This window comes from Triticum aestivum, chromosome 5B (genome assembly GCF_018294505.1).
Source record: "Triticum aestivum cultivar Chinese Spring chromosome 5B, IWGSC CS RefSeq v2.1, whole genome shotgun sequence".
Lineage (NCBI taxonomy): Eukaryota > Viridiplantae > Streptophyta > Magnoliopsida > Poales > Poaceae > Triticum > Triticum aestivum.
Window position 1 is genome coordinate 86480946 of NC_057807.1, and position 17425 is coordinate 86498370.

Genomic DNA, 17425 nt, shown 5'->3' on the forward strand with positions numbered 1-17425 from the left:
CACTTCTAGGCATTGAATGTCCATAGAGACTGCCATCCGAAGACCGTGCAACAGAGCCTCGTATTCGGCTGCATTGTTGGTGTCAGTGTATAATATTTGGAGGACGTACTGGACCGTGTCTCCGGTGGGAGATGTCAGGACTACACCTGCTCCCAATCCGGCCAGCATTATAGAGCCATCGAAGTGCATGATCCAGTTAGAGTATGCGCCGTACTCTTTAGGGAGTTCGGCTTCTGCCCATTCGGCGACAAAGTCAGCCAGTACTTGCGACTTGATGGCCCGCCGTGGCTTGTATGTTATGTCGAACGGAAGGAGCTCAATGGCCCATTTAGCAATCCGGCCCGTAGCGTCACGGTTATTTATTATGTCGTTGAGTGGTACTTCGGAGGCCACCATAATCGAACACTCTTGAAAGTAGTGTCGTAGCTTCCGGGATGCCATGAAGACCGCGTATGCTATTTTTTGATAGTGTGGGTATCGGGATTTGCATGGGGTGAGGACCGTGGATACGTAATGAACTGGCTTCTAGAGAGGGAATTTGTATCCGTCAACCTCTTGTTCTATGAGCACCGCGCTTACAACTTGATGTGTTGCAGCTATGTATAGTAGCATAGGTTCGCCAATATTTGGCGCTGTTAGGACTGGATTACTGGCCAATAAGGTCTTTATTTCGTCCAGTCCGGCCGCGGCTGCATCCGTCCACACGAAGTGTTCGGTGCGTCGAAGAAGGCGGTAAAGAGGTAATGCCTTTTCCCCTAACCTAGAGATAAAGCGGCTTAAGGCAGCCACGCATCCAACTAGTTTTTGGATGTGCTTGAGGTCTGTTGGTACAGCCAACTGCGACAGAGCTCGGATTTTTGCCGGATTCGCTTCAATTCCTCTATTGGAAACAATGAAGCCCAACAATTTTCCAGAGGGGATTCCGAAAACACATTTTCCCGGGTTTAGCTTGATGTCGTATGTTCGGAGGTTATCGAACGTAAGCCTCAAGTCGTCTATTAGGGTTTCGACGTGTCTTGTTTTTATGACCATGTCGTCCACATATGCCTCCACTGTTTTGCCGATTTGCTTTTCAAGGCATGTTTGAATCATGCATTGATAGGTTTCGCCGGCATTTTTAAGCCCGATAGGCATAGTGTTGGAGCAGAAAGGACCATATGGCGTTATGAAAGCTGTTGCAGCTTGGTCGGACTCTGCCATCTTTATTTGATGATATCCAAAGTATGCGTCGAGGAAACACAGCAAGTCGTGTCCTGCTGTGGCGTCGATGATTTGTTCGATGCGAGGGAGGGGGAAGGGATCCTTGGGGCAAGCCTTATTGAGGTCTTTGAAGTCGACGCATAGGCGCCAGGATTTGTCCTTCTTTGGTACCATTACCAGATTTGCCAGCCAATCCGTTTGCTTGATATCTCTGATGAATCTGGCCTTAAGTAGTTTGGCTAGCTCTTCCCCCATGGCTTGCCGTTTGGGCTCTGAAAACCGCCTTAGAGTCTGCTTGATAGGCTTGTATCCTTTTAGTATATTGAGGCTGTGTTCGGTCAGTCTGCGTGGGATGCCCGACATGTCCAATGGGTACCAGGCGAAAATGTCCCAATTCTCGCGTAGGAAGTCTCGCAGTGTGACATCCATTGTGGGGTTCAACTGTGTCCCGATGGAAGCTATCTTCATGGTGTCCGTTGGATGGACCTGCAATTTGACTATCTCGTCTACGGGTTTAAATGAGCTGGACTTGGGTCGCTTGTCGAGTATCACGTCGTCCCTGTCCACGGTTGCACGCAACATTGTTAGTTCTTCGGCTGCTAGGGCTTTGGATAATGCTTCCAGGGCTAGTGTTGCGGTTTTGTTTTCGGCGTGAGGTGCGATGTCCGGATCACTGGCTAGAGTGATGATTCCGTTGGGTCCGGGCATTTTAAGCTTCATGTACCCGTAATGGGGTATAGCTTGAAAGCTTGTAAACGCGTTCTGCCCTAAAAGGGCGTGGTATCCGGTGCTGAAAGGAGCCACTTGGAATGTGATTTCTTCGGACCTGTAATTCTCCGGGTTGCCGAATACCACATAGAGTGTGATTTTTCCTGCACACCGCGCTTCCCAACTAGGGACGATTCCCCTGAAGGTTGTGCCGCTTTGCTCAATGCGGCTTTTATCCATTCCCATCTTGCTAAGTGTTTCTTCAAAGATTAAGTTTAATCCGCTTCCGTCGTCAATGAGTACTTTGGTGAGCTGGAAGCCGTCCACGATTGGGCTGAGGACCAAAGCGGCTAGTGCCCAGACTGTCTAGAATTGAGGTTCATCACTAGCGCTGAAAGTTATAGCAGTGTCATTCCACGGATTTATTTTTGCCACGTGGCAGATTTCAGCGGAGCTTTGATGAGCTCGCTTGCACCTATTATTTGAGGTGAAAGTCTCGAAGACTATTAGTAGCGCGTTGTTTTCCTTGGCGGGACTTTGTTTTTGCTACCTGCCGGAGTATCCAACATGCTCTAAGGCTATGCGTTGGTGTAGTGTCCGGCGTGCTGTGGAGTTTACATGGCCCATTGAGCCATTCTTCCAATACGGTTCCACGCCCTGGGGTGGGCTTTGGTTTTTTGGGGATTGGATCGGCTGACTTACGAGAGTTCGCCCGCTTAGCTCGGACAAAGGTTTTAGTGACAGCCGAACTATCCCAAAATTTTGTTTGGGTTTTCCAGGCGCTTTCCATCGCACAGTACTTCTGTACTATGGTTGCCAAGTCAGCAAAGTGTGCTATGTCACGACGACTTATGGCATTAAGGATTCCTTTGTTCGTGCAGTTTTTGCAGAAAAGTGAGACTGCGTCCTCCTCACGACAGTCCTTCACCTTGTTTAGCAGAAGGAGGAATCTGGCCCAGTAATGATGTACTGTCTCTTGGGGCTCTTTTCTGATATGGTAGAGAGGGTTTAAGTATGGGTGGGTGGGTGTAGCTGAATATGGATTCTGATCCGATCTAACGCCCTACGGCAGGGAAGCTTCCGGCCTTGGTAGCTCGGGATCCGGAATGCAGCCCAATTTCTCCGGCCCAATACCCGATTCTAAGTCCGGGGTCTGGGTCATGTCCTCCCTTGAGCAGGTGTCCGGCTCAGGGAGCTCGGTGATCCGGACATAACTCATCCTCAAGATAGAGGGGTAATCCAGATGTGGCTCCTCCACTACCGCTATCTCCTGGGTGACCGGCGGGGATTTAACGTCCCTTTGGTCGGGTTTAAGCCCGATCCGGTCATAGTCTGTGGCGACTCCCAAAGCGGCGATGCGATCCAAGAGCTCATTAAGAGAGGAGAGATCCATCGGATCCATCTGTTCGGCGAGTTCTGAATCGACGTGGAAGCTATGCGTGATGACCCGAGAGGTCATCGTCGGCGCGACAACCGATGGGGCAGCCATGATGAAGCCGCCTAGTCGGAGAGTTTGGCCTACAGCCAGCGCTCCCCCAGAAGTGATGTTGTCCTTGACAACGAGACATGCCATCAAGCCTTGCGGCGACGACACAGAGGAACTCTCAATGAAAGCACCAATGTCGGTGTCAAAACCGGCGGATCTCGGGTAGGGGGTCCCGATCTGTGAGTCTTAGGCCGATGGTAACAGGAGGCAAGGAACACAATGTTTACTCAGGTTCGGGCCCTCTCGATGGAGGTAAAACCCTACTTCCTGCTTGATTGATATTGATGATATGAGTAGTAAAAGAGTTGATCTACCCCAAGATCGTAGAGGCTAAACCCTAGAAGCTAGCCTATGATGATTATGATTGTGATCGTCCCTCTAAGGACCAAACTCTCCGGTTTATATAGACACTAGAGAGGGCTAGGGTTTACATGGAGTCGGTTACAAAGAAGGAAATATAATATCCGGATCGCGAAGCTTGTCTTCCACACAAAGGAGAGTCCCATCCGGACACGGGACAGAGTCTTGAGTCTTGAATCTTCACGCTCCAACAGTCCGGACAAAGTGTACAGTCCAGCTATCTGGATACCCCCTAATCCAGGACTCCCTCACCCACCGGCTCACCAGGCCCTTCTGGCCGGTCCCCACACTACAAAAAAAGACACATCCATGACATTTTCGGCCGAACGAATTTTTTCTGTCATGCTTATGACACTTCTATGATGATAATTATGACAAAACCCGGTATCATCATAGATGTGGTGGGATCCTAATTCTATGACAAAAAATCATGATAGAAAATGGGCTTTTTGTCTTGGGCAGGCTAGAGATGCACCTGCATGACATTATTTGAGCAGTCCATGATAGAAAAAATCATGGCAGAAGCGTGGACGAGGAAAATGTCGGGGAGTTCCCGGTTACGGTGGGTGGTCGGGGCCGAGTGACGGACAGAGGTTTGCATGTTTCTCTTGTACACGTATGCGCGTGTGTGCGAGGCGTTGCGCTCTAACTGAACCCGAGCGAGGCGTTGGGCTCTAACTGCACCCGAGCTATTGCACTAGCTACGTTACTGAGCCCTGATCGATCCCTTGTTGTTAACTGAACCCGGGTGATTCCTTCGCTACTACTGCTAACTGAAGCCGATCAAAGCTGCCTCTTGATGAACAGTCTCTGTTGGGGGTTGGATGAACAGTTCCCGGTTGGGGTTGGATAAACAGGATCCCGTGGTAGTAGAGGCCGTTGCCAGTAGATGAATAGGAACCCAATCGAGGAGGTGGGGGTGGATGAACAGTAGCCGGCGAAGGAACCCCGTGGACGCTTGTTGGACAGCACCCTGTGGAGGGCTGGTTAAACAGGACCCCGTGCAAGGCTGGTTGAATAGGAGCTGGTGGAGGCTAGCTAGATCAACAGGACCCCGTGGAGGGCTAGCTGAACAGTAGCCAATGAAGGCTGGATGAACAGAACCCCATGGATGAACAGTAGCTGGTGGAGGCAGGAGGAAGTCGATGATGGATGAAGAGTAGCAGGTGGGGGCTGGAGGAAGTCGATGGTGGATGAACGGTAGCCCGTGGAGTCCTGTTTTGTGGTACGCCACACATCCCTAATGAATAGGACCCCGTTTCGACCGTAGGCCCTCTAACACAAGTCTGTTTCGTTCGTTTTGCGCCACGGCACACCCATCCCGATCAACAGCACCTCGTTTCGACCATAGGCACTCAAACAGAATCCCCTCAATGCGACCAGAAGCAGTTGCATCATAATCGCGTGGAATTCATGAGACTTTAGGTTCTAGAACTTTTTCTCTAGGATATTTATTATTCCCTTTATATTGGACAAGAATCCAGTCGGGACCTTCATACTGAACCGACATTCAAAGAAGATCTCCTTCTCTTCTTTGGTAAGAGCGTAGCTGGCAGGACCTTCATACTGCTTTGGATGCATTCCGTCTTTTTTGTCACATGTTGCTGGTCCTCCCGTGCCTCCGGTGTATCTTTTATATTCCCATACACACCCAAGAAGCCTAGCAGGTTCACGCAAATATCCTCCGTCACATGCATCACAATGGTTGCAGAGCGGACCTCTGTGTCTTTCCAATAGGGTCAGTAGGTCCCAATATATATATTTCTTCTTCCACATGGGTACGCCTCCCTCAGCGTCATTCGGAACAAATAGTCCACCAGGACCTTTCCAAAGATTACTTGTAAATCATTAACCATATCAAGTATGTGATCACCAGTACGGATGGCGGGCTTCTTCCGGTGATCTGCCTCACCTTTGAAATTCTTGCCTTTCTTTCGACATTGATGGTTGGTCGGAAGAAAACGATGATGCCCTAGGTACACAGTCTTCCTGCATTTGTCCAAATATATACTTTCGATGTCATCCAAATAGTGCGTTCATGCGTGGTATCCCTTGTTTGTCTGTCCTGAAAGGTTACTAAGAGCAGGCCAATCATTGATGGTTACAAATAGCAACGCATGTAGGTCAAATTCCTCCTGATTGTGCTCATCCCACACACGTACACCTTTTCCATTCCATAACTGTAGAAGTTCTTCAACTAATGGCCTTAGGTACACATCAATGTCATTGCCGGGTTGCTTAGGGCCTTGGATGAGCATTGGCATCATACCGCTTCATGCACAACCAAGGAGGAAGGTTATAAATATATAGAGTCATGGGCCAGGTGCTATGATTGCTGCTCTGCTCCCCAAAAGGATTAATGCCATCTGCGCTTAAACCAAACCATACGTTCCTTGCGTCACCTGCAAAGTCCCCCCACCTTCTCTCGATTCGTCTCCACTGCGACCCGTCAGTGGGTGCTCTCAACTTCCCGTCTTTCTTACGGTCCTCTTTGTGCCATGGGATCAACTTGGCATGCTCTTTGTTTCCGAACAGACATTTTAATCGTGGTATTATAGGAGCATACCACTTCACCTTGGCAGGAACCCACTTCCTGGGGTGCTCTACCTCAACATCACCAGGGTCATCTTGTCTGATATTATACCACAATGCACCACATACCGGGCATGCGTTCAAATCCTCGTACTCACTACGGTAGAGGATGCAGTCATTAGGGCATGCATGTATCTTCTGCACCTCCAATCCTAGAGGGCATAGAACCTTCTTTGCTTCGTACGTACTATCGGGCAATTCCAGTGTAAGCCTTCCATTGCAGCAATTCCAGTGTTGGTACTGAGCTTCTTCTTCATTATTTTTAGTAGCTTCCCAGATCCGCTGTCAGACACACCATTGTATGCCTTCCATTGCAGCAATTCTAGTGTGGTACCGAGCTTTGTGTTATCATCTTTGCAATTTGGGTACAACCATTTTTTGTGATCCTCTAACATGCGATCAAACTTCAACTTCTCCCTTTCCCTTTGGCATTGTCTCTTTGCGTCAACAATGACCCGGTGAAGATCATCATCGGGCACCTCATCTGGTTCCTCTTGATCTCCAGCTTCCCTCGTTGCAGTATCACCATATTCAGGGCGACAGTTGTCATCATCCTCTTCTTCTTTGTTGTATTCATCATAACCCATCTTTCTTCATGCTTGGTCCAAACATTATAGTGTGGCATGAAACCCTTCTCAAGAATGTGGACGTGAAGGGTTTTCGAGTCAGAGTAATCCTCCGTATTCCCACAGAGAGGGCATGGACAATACATAAAACCATTCTGCTTAGCCACTTCAAAAAAATTATGCAGGCCCTCAATGTACTTAGAGGTGCGTCTGTCACCGTACATCCATTGCCGGTTCATCTGCGTCCATTATATAATTAAGTGTATCAAAAACCATTACATAACATCATGAATAGAGAAGTGACCAAATTAATACAAGTTCAACATCACATTAAAACCAAAGTACAGTAGTGATCAAATGTTATTACTGAAAAAATAAATATATAAAGTTCATACACAGTTCTCATTGAACAACATATAGATCTTTAGAGCATCTAATTAAAACATACATTGAAACTAACATACAACTATGTAAAAAATTTCAATGCACCAACAAATGCGATCATAATAGCAACTAAGGTAACAATTGATCCAACAACATAATGATACCAAGCCTTAGTATCAATTGCATATTTTCTAATCTTTTAATCTTCAAGCGCATTGCATCCATCTTGTTCTTGTGATCATCAACGACATTCGCAACATGCAACTCCAATTCCATATTCTCCTCCTCAATTCTTTTCATTTTTCTTCTTCAAGTAATTGTTTTCCTTTTTAAGTAAATTTAACCTCTCGACAGGAGGGTCGGTTGGAATTTCCGATTCACATACGTCCTAGATAGAAACATCTATGTCATGTTGGTCGGCATAATTGTCATAAACACTAAATGAAACCAAATGGTTATAAAAGATAATATACCACATCCGAATCATAGACATGACGAGGGTCGAGGGGGCGGATACCAAAACCATGGCACTATATAATAACAAACAATAATAAAAGTAAGAAAATTATGCAAGTATCTATCTAAATCATACAAGTAAGAATTTTTTTCTTTTAGAAAGAAGATAAGAACAAGAGGATCACCACAGTGGTGTCGGCAACGAGATCGGCGCAGGCGATCGACGGCGATGAGGACGGGGACGGGACGAGACGGACGACCAAACCTAGACAAATCTTGAGGAAAATGGAGCTTGAGGCCGAGCTTGGAGAGGAGAAAGCTTAAGTGTGGCTCGGGCATTTCATCAAACACCTCATGTGCATAGGAGGTGAGAGGAGAGCCACATACACCTGCACACGCTTGCCGACCAAAAAACAGAGGAGTGAGCAAGCAGGGGAGAGCATATATATAGACGTCTCTTTAGTCCCGGTTGGTGGCTAGAACCGGGACAGAAGACTGAGCTTTAGTCCCGGTTCCAGCCACCAACCGGGACCAAAGGGGCTGCGCCAAGAGCAAGGCCCACTGGTCCCGGTTCATGTCTAGAACTGGGACAAAAGGGGCCAGATAAACCGGGACAAATGGCCCAGAGGCCCGGCCGGTGCCCTAACCTCACGAACCGGGACCAAAGGGGTCAGACAAACCGGGACCAATGGACCTCGAGGCCCGGCCGGCGCCCTGACCTCACGAACCGGGACTGATGCACCCATTGGTCCCAATTTGTAAGGGAACTGGAATTAATGCCCTTATCTCGCCCTAGACCAAAGCCCTGTTGTCTACTAGTGTCGGTAGGCTGGGCCCCTAGTCCAAGATATAAAAGATCGGTCTTATCATTGCTAAGAACCTCTCGTGTAAACCAATACATATACACGAACACAATTACATCATGACACATTGCCACATTACGCAACATACATACAAGCGTATTTAACATCTTCCCTCAATTTGGATGAACATATCAAGGTTTAGATTGTTCTTGAAGGCGTAATGTGCATGAGCTTGTAGGGGCTTTGTAAAGCCATCACCAAGTTTCCGTGCAACTCTTTCTCGAACAAAATGAAAGGCAATTTGTATCTATTTTGTTCTTGCATGAAATACATGATTTGCAGGAAGGTAAGTTGCTCCAAGGTTATCATCACAACACATGAAAGAAGTATGTGGTCTTTCAACACCCAATTCATCAAGTAGGGTTTCTACCGACATTACCACAATAGTTGCATTTGCTAATGATATGTATTCTGCTTTAGTGCCAGAACGAGATACCGTTGCCTCTTTCTTTCTATTCCATGATATAAGGTTTGAGCCAACGAAAATAGACAACCCACCGGTAGATCTCCTGCCATCAGGACACCCTGCCCAGTCTGCTTCAGAAAAGGCACTTACTGTTGTTGATGGTGACTTACATATCTTTAGCCGAAATGCAGCACTTTCCTTGAATATAACTCAATATACTTTTTACAGCTGTTCAATGCAAAGAAGTATGAGAATGCAAGATATTAACAAACAAAAGATACATCAAGCCTTGTCAACGTTAGATACTGAAGTGCACCCACTACACCTATATTTAGTCCCTTCTAGACTTAACAATGCTCCTTCATGCAATGCTAGTTTTTCAGTGGTAGACAAGGGTGTACTAGAAGGTTTACAATCCTTTGTCCCAACATGCTTGAGTATAGCAGTAGCATACTTCTCTTGGGATAAGAGAATACCAACATGTGTCCTTTTCACTTTGATTCCTAGAAATTAATGAAACTCTCCCAAGTCCTTAAGTGCAAACTTCACTTTCAAGTTTTAAGCAAAGCCGACGTAGCTTCTTGCGAGGAACTTGTAACAATTATGGCATCTACATAAATGAACTTAAAAATGGTCACCTTCTCTTTGTTGAAGAAGAACAAGGAGGTGTCTCCTTTTGAGGGTCGAAATCCAAGTTGTTGTACATTTGTACTCAACCTTGAATACCAAGCTCTGCGTGTCTGTTTTAGACCATACAAAGCTTTATCCAACTTGCACACAAGGTGTGGTTTATATCGTCCGCAAAACCAGGTGGTTGTCGCATATAGACCTCTTCATCAAGAACGCCATGCAAAAACGCATTATCTCCATCCTACTTGTGAAGGCTCCAACCCTTGGAGACAACAATAGACGGAACATGCCCGATAGTTGTAGCTTTAACAACTGGACCGAATGTGTCCTAATAATCAAAACCATATCATTGCTTAAAGCCTGTAAAAACTAATAACCTAGCTTTGTATCTATTTATATTACCATATGATTTTCTTTTATATTTATACACCCAATTGCAATATATAATATTCCTCCCTTGTTTAGCTGATACTAGACGCCATGGTTGAATTTCCATAAGTGCACCGTATCCTATCTCCATAGCTTGTTTCCAATTTTTAGCATCTAAAACTTTGTGGCTCACAGTAGCAGCACTACACAAATTAATTTTTTTGTCATTCCTAACCGTTATGTTTTTGGGAATTGCAGTTATGGAAATATCTTGTTGCGAACGCGTACTGGGACGTATGGAAGTAGTTACCACATAGGACCGTTCTTGTACGACCACTGAGTGATCTAGCGAATCTCAACCATGGCCCCGACTGAATCAACCTATGTGCAGGTGACACATGGAAAGGGCCCCGCATGCCATCATTCCTTGGTGCAGCGGGCGAACCGTACCCGTCCGGCTCCTACCAGGTGTTGCTTGAGGATGCACCGACCCTACGGCTGGTCCACACTGCGCGTCGCATGCGGGTGGACTTCCCACTAAACCGCCTGCCTGCGATGTCTGCCGATCTTCCTAGGGATCCATTTGCATGGCAGGTGCATCAGGTCCTGCGTTGGATCTCTTCGGATCGGTGTTTGTAGGAGGATCCTCTCTGTGTCTTGGGCCCTACAGATTTGGACGCACTTGTTGCAGAAAATCATATATTTCATCTGTGTTTTTTTCATCATTGCTCACTGCATCATTAGCATCATGATTAGTAGAACTATTAATCAAATGATCATCAACATATCCCCTCCTTAACAGTTGGATTCAAAAGCTCGATAGGTAGCAAGACGATTTCAGCATGTAAGCTCGATAGGTAGAGAAGGGGGAAATATTTTCGTCAACTGGCACATCGCAAGAGATGTAACTCGTCTTGTGGAAATGTCCAAGCATTTGTACCCATTGTGCAGATTACTGTACCCTAGAAATGCACACTGTTCGGAGCGGAATTGAAGTTTGTGAGCATTTTTTTTGGTGAAGGTTGGCCCAGCAGGCGCACGTGAAAATATGAAGGGATGAGTAGTCTGGTGTTTCACCAAACAATCAGGTTTTGCTAAAAAAAACAATCTGGTAAGGGTAGTTTCAAAGTTGATAACTTTGCACGCCATTCTATGAATTAAGTTTGCTGCACCAATGAACGACTCATCCACAAATTTCAAGGGCATAGATTCTTGGGCAAGAATAAACAAACCGACTTCAATAATGTGACAGTGCTTCCGTTCAGCTGAACCATTTTGCTGATGTACATGGGGACATGAGACGTGGTGAGAGATCCCAATCTTTGTGAAGGAGTTTAATTTTTCGTACTCGCCTCCCCAATCTGTTTGAAGAGCAAGATTTCTTCGGTCAAATTGTCGTTCAATAAGGTTCTCAAAGTCATGATTTTTTTTAAAAACACCAGACTTATGTTTGCTTAGGTAGATCCATGTGAATTTGCTAAAATCATCAATGAAACTCACATAATTTTTTCTACCTACGAATTGTAGCGTAGGACCCCACACATAAGGAAAAAATGAGTTCTAAAGGAAATTTTGATTCACTCACTGATTTTGGATACAGTAATTGGTGACTTTTGCCTTTCTAGTGGGCATCACGTACAAATTCATTATTGAAATTGCTACCACAAAGTATATTTTTACTATTGATCTTCCTAACAACGATAGAAGATGGATGACCTAAACGTCGGCGTCAGCAATCCGAAGATGGTTTGATGACACTGAGAACTTACTTCTTGACGTATGATCCCATGTGCTTGATGGGATAGAGACCTCTCCTGCCCCTGCCTCGAAGAAGAACCCTCCTCGTTTCCCAATCCTTAACAAGAAAAGAGTAGGGGTGAATTTCAACAAAAGTGTCATTATCAATGGCAAGGCAACTTGCTGGAATCAAACTTTTCGTAGCCTCAGGGACATGAAGAATATTGTTTAGATGAAGGTTATGGCCAAGGGTATGAACAATTGTATGACCAATGTGATCAATAGCCATACCTGCGCCTGTCCAGGACCGTCAGCTTCTCCAAGTTACCGATGATATGGTTAGTTGCACCACTATCCATATACCAGCTTGGATCTATCCTATACCGGGTGCGATCATGTTGACTGAGCGCGCATCACTCCTCTGGTAAGAGTTGTCGAACCATTTCCAACACTTACCAGCTGGGTGTCCACCCTTGCTGCAAATCTGGCAAGTTGGTTTGGCCGCCTGGTTGTTGGAGTAGTTGACGCCGCTTCTATAGTTTCCGCCGCTGCCGTTGCCGCTACAGCCGGCATGGTTGCCTGGCTTGGGGAAATTGAGACCACGGTCACCACTGTTGCCCCGCCGCCTTGTTTGTTTGTGTAGCTGCGGCTACGATCACCAACGCCGGTACTGTTGCCATCCTACTTCTTGGTGAAGCGGGCATGAGTGGCCCCGTTGGCGGAGGACTCTGACGGTGCGCGCTGAAGATTCATAGCGGGCTCAAAGCTTAGGAGCTACGAGTCAGATCAGGTCCAGTGACGGGCTCTACCCGCGAACACATGGAGGACACAACCGATTTGAATTCCTCATCGATCCCAGTGAGGATGTGAGAAACGACATCCTCTTCATCAACCTTCTTCTCTAAAACTATCAATTTATCACAAAAAGACATTATCTTACCAACATATTCAGTGATGGTGGAGCTTCCCTTCTGCAGGTTTGCCAGCGAGATCCGGACGTCGACACTGCTCGCACGCGTGTGAGAGGTGAGCATCCCCTCGATGGAGTTCCAGAGCCGCGCCACCGTCGGACAACTGTCATGAGGCCACTTGGATGGCCATCTCCCGCGGCAGCATATAGTCAGCAGGTAGGAGAAATCCTGCTGATCTTTCGCACACCTTGGACTTTGTCTTTCCCATCTTCGGCGGTGACCTCAATGGTCATGGGCGGCACCGCCTTCGCAGTATCGAGGTAGTCTACCATCTGCACCCCCTGATGGCAGAGACGACGGTGGCACACCATAACACCTTATTACCTTTGGTGAGCTTCTTGGTTGCGGCGTGAGCAAATGGAGAGAAGGGGAAGGAACTTGAATAAGTCGCCATGGTCGATTTCGAGGCTAGCACCGATTACCATGTAAGAAAGGAAGTATGGAAACGTGTGCACTCCTTGCAGGGACGCACGCGTGTTTATATGCTCAGCAGAATCCAAGGTGCCGAAGGTTGTTGGTAGGCTTGGCCCCTAATCCAAGATATACAAGATTGGGCTTATCCTTGCTAACGACCTGCCTTGTACAATAATACACACACGCACACAATTATATCATGACACATTGTCACGTTACACAACACACGTAAAAGTCTCTTTAACATGTGTTCTCGTGTTGGCCCATTCACAACTCACTCACTTTCTAGAATAATGTTGCTCAAAGATCTGATGTTGGCCACTTAATGTCTACTGCCACTGGCCTAAATAGAAATTGATGGTTTCATCCCCTTTGTTCAAATTTGTGACTTGATATTTCCCATGTCTTATCGTTGTTAATTACGTGAATATACCACCGGCCCGGCCGACGTATTGGCTATGTGGAGCTTTGCTCAGGTTGATGGTCTTCATTTTAAATTTTTGTTTGATGGAGAACTGGATTGTTGGGGAGGGATGAGAAATACAGAGGAAGGTGGAGGAACCAACAGTTGACATGAAATATTACTGAAACAGAAAACAAGCACCAGTATGGAGGAAACCATTTCCCTTCTCGTGACCCTTTTTCATTTTATCGCCACTGTCAAAACTGTTGGAACACTGTAATACATTTATCCCTCGTTACTGATTGGAGAAGCACGAAATCCCATAAAATGTCATAACACTATAATATATTGGTCCCTCATTCCCGACTTGTCGCCGTCCCGGCGATCCACCATCTCTTCGCTGTCGCTAGCTTTGACGCCCTTTTCTTGTTCAACAAATTAAAACAAACTAAAGTTGCAGCTGGATGTATATCCTTTGTTGGAAGCATGCATCTAGAGTATTAAATTCATAAGAATAGAGTAACGCATTAAGCAAGATGACATGATGTAGAGGGATAAACTCAAGCAATATGATATAAATCCCATCTTTTTATCCTCGATGGCAACAATACAATACGTGCCTTGCTTCCCCTACTGTCACTGCGAAAGGACACCGCAAGATTGAACCCAAAGCTAAGCACTTCTCCCATTGCAAGAATGATCAATCTAGTAGGCCAAACTAAACCGATAATTTGAAGAGACTTGCAAAGATATCAAATCATGCATATAAGAATTCAGAGAAGAACCAAATAATATTCATAGATAATCTTGTTCATAAACCCACAATTCATCGGATCTCGGCAAACACACCGCAAAAAGTATTACATCAAATAGATCTCCAAGAACATCAAGGAGAACTTTGTATTGAGAATCAAAGAGAGAGCAGAAGCCATCTAGCTAATAACTATGGACCCGAAAGTCTGTGGTAAACTACTCATGCTTCATCGGAGAGGCTATGGTGTTGATTTAGAAGCCCTCCGTGATCGATTTCCCCTCAGGCAGATTGCAGGAAAAGGCCCCAAGATGGGATCTCACGGGTACAGAAGGTTGCGACGGTGGAAAAGTGGTTTCGTGGCTCCCCATGATGTTTTTAGGGTATAAGAGTATATATATAGGCGGAAGAAGTACGTCAGTGGAGCTACGAGGGGCCCATGAGGGTGGGGGCGCGCCTACCCGCTGGGCGCGCCCTCCTGCCTTGTGGCCAGCTCGCTATGTCTTCGACTTCATCTCCAAGTCTTGTGGTTTGCTTTCGGTCCAAGAAAGATCATCGCGAAGGTTTCATTCCGTTTGATATTCCTTTTGTGCAAAACACTAAAATAGGCAAAAAAACAGAAACTGGCACTGGGCCTCCGGTTAATAGGTTAGTCCCAAAAATAATATAAAAGAGCATATTAAAGCACATTAAACATCCAAAACAGATAATATAATAGCATGGAATATTCAAAAATTATAGATATGTTGAAGACGTATCAATCATCCCCAAGCTTAATTCCTGCTCGTCCTCGAGTAGGTAAATGATAAAAACAGAATTTTTGATGTGGAATGATACCTATCATAATTATCAATGTAATTCTATTTATTGTGGCATGAATGTTCAGATCCATAAGATTTAAAACAAAAGTTTAATATTGACATAAAAATAATAATACTTCAAGCATACTAATAAAGCAATCATGTCTTCTCAAAATAACATGGCCAAAGAAAGCTATCCCTACGAAATCATATAGTCTGGATATGCTCTATCTTCATCACACAAAATACATAAATAATGCACAACCCCGATGACAAGCGAAGCAATTGTTTCATACTTTTAATGTTCTTAAACTTTTTCAGTCTTCACGCAATACATGAGCGTGAGCCATGAACATAGCACTGTAGGTGGAATAAAATGGTGGTTGTGGAGAAGACAAAAAGGAGAAGATAGTCTCACATCAACTAGGCGTATCAATGGGATATGGAGATGACCAACAATATATATCAATCTGAGTGAGTAGAGATTGTCATGCAACGGATGCACTAGAGCTATAAGTGTATGAAAGCTCGAAAACACACTAAGTGGGTATGCATCCAACTCGCTTGCTCACGAAGAACTAGGGCACTTTGAGGAAGCCCATCATTGGAATATACAAGCCAAGTTCTATAATGAAAAATTCCCACTAGTATATGAAAGTGACAACATAGGAGACTCTCTATCATGAAGATTATACTGCTACTTTGAAGCACAATTGTGGAAAAAAGGATAGTAGCATTGTCCCCTCTCTCTTTTTCTCTCATTTTTTATTTGGGCCTTTCTCCTTTTTTATGGCCTCTTTTTTTCATCCGAAGTCTCATCCCGACTTGTGGGGGAATCATAGTCTCCGTCATCCTTTCCTCACTGGGACAATGCTCTAATGAAGATCATCACACTTTTATTTACTTACAGCTCAAGAATTACAATACTTAGAACAAAAATATGACTCTATGTGAATGCCTCCGGCGGTGTACCGGGACGTGCAATGAATCAAGAGTGACATGTATGAAAAATTATGAATGTTGGCTTTGCCACAAATACGATGTCAACTACATGATCATGCAAAGCAATATGACAATGATGAAGCGTGTCATAATAAACGGAACGGTGGATAGTTGCATGGCAATATATCTCTGAATGTCTATGGAAATGGCATAATAGGTAGGTATGGTGGCTGTTTTGAAGAAGGTATATGGTGGGTGTATGATACCGGCCAAAGCTGCACGGTATTAGAGAGGCTAGCAATGGTGGAAGGGTGAGAGTGCGTATAATCCATGGACTCAACATTAGTCATAAAGAACTCACATACTTATTGCAAAAATCTATTAGTTATCGAAATGAAGTACTACGCGCATGCTCCTAGGGGGATAGATTGGTAGTAAAAGACGATCACTCGTCCCCGACCGCCACTCATAAGGAAGACAATCAATAAATAAATCATGCTCCGACTTCATCACAAAACGGTTCACCATACGTCCATGCTACGGGAATCACAAACTTTAACACAATTATCTCTCAAATTCACAACCACTCAACTAGCATGACTCTAATATCACCATCTTCATATATCAAAACAATCATAAGGAATCAAACTTCTCATAGTTTTCAATGCACTTTTTATGAAACTTTTTATTATACCCATCTTGGACGCTCATCATATTAGGACTAAATTCATAACCAAAGAAAATTACCATGCTATTCTAAAAGACTCTCCAAATAATATAAGTGAAGCATGAGAGATCTATAATTTCTCTAAAATAAAACCACCACCGTGCTCTAGAAAGATATAAGTGAATCACTAGAGCAAAATTATCTAGCTCAAAGGATATAAGTGAAGCACATAGAGTATTCTAATAAATTTCGATTCATGTGTGTCTCTCAAAAAGGTGTGTACAGAAAGGATGATTAGTGTAAACTAAAAAGCAAAGACTCAAATCATACAACATGCTCCAAGAAAAAAACATATCATGTGGTGAATAAAAATATAGCCTGAAGTAAAGTTACCGATAGATGAAGACGAAAGAGGGGATGCCTTCCGGGGTATCCCCAAGATTAGGCTTTTGGTTGTCCTTGAATTTTTCCTTGGGTTGCCTTGGGCATCCCCAAGCTTAGTCTCTTGTCACTTCTTATTCCAAAATCCATCAAATCTTTACCCAAAACTTGAAAACTTCACAACACAAAACTTCAACAGAAAATCTCATGAGCTCCGTTAGTATAAGAAAATAAACCACCACTTTAAGGTACTGTAATGAACTCATTATTTATAATTATTGGTGTTAACCCTACTGTATTCCAACTTCTCTATGGTTCATACCCCCTGATACTACTCAC

The 17425-nt window shown here is 44.8% G+C and overlaps 1 pseudogene; it reads right to left on the reverse strand.

Annotated features, from left to right (window-relative positions):
- Positions 1–12515: 12515 nt before the first annotated feature.
- Positions 12516–12653, reverse strand: LOC123118198 (uncharacterized; annotated as a pseudogene).
- Between the last annotated feature and the right edge of the window lie 4772 nt (positions 12654–17425).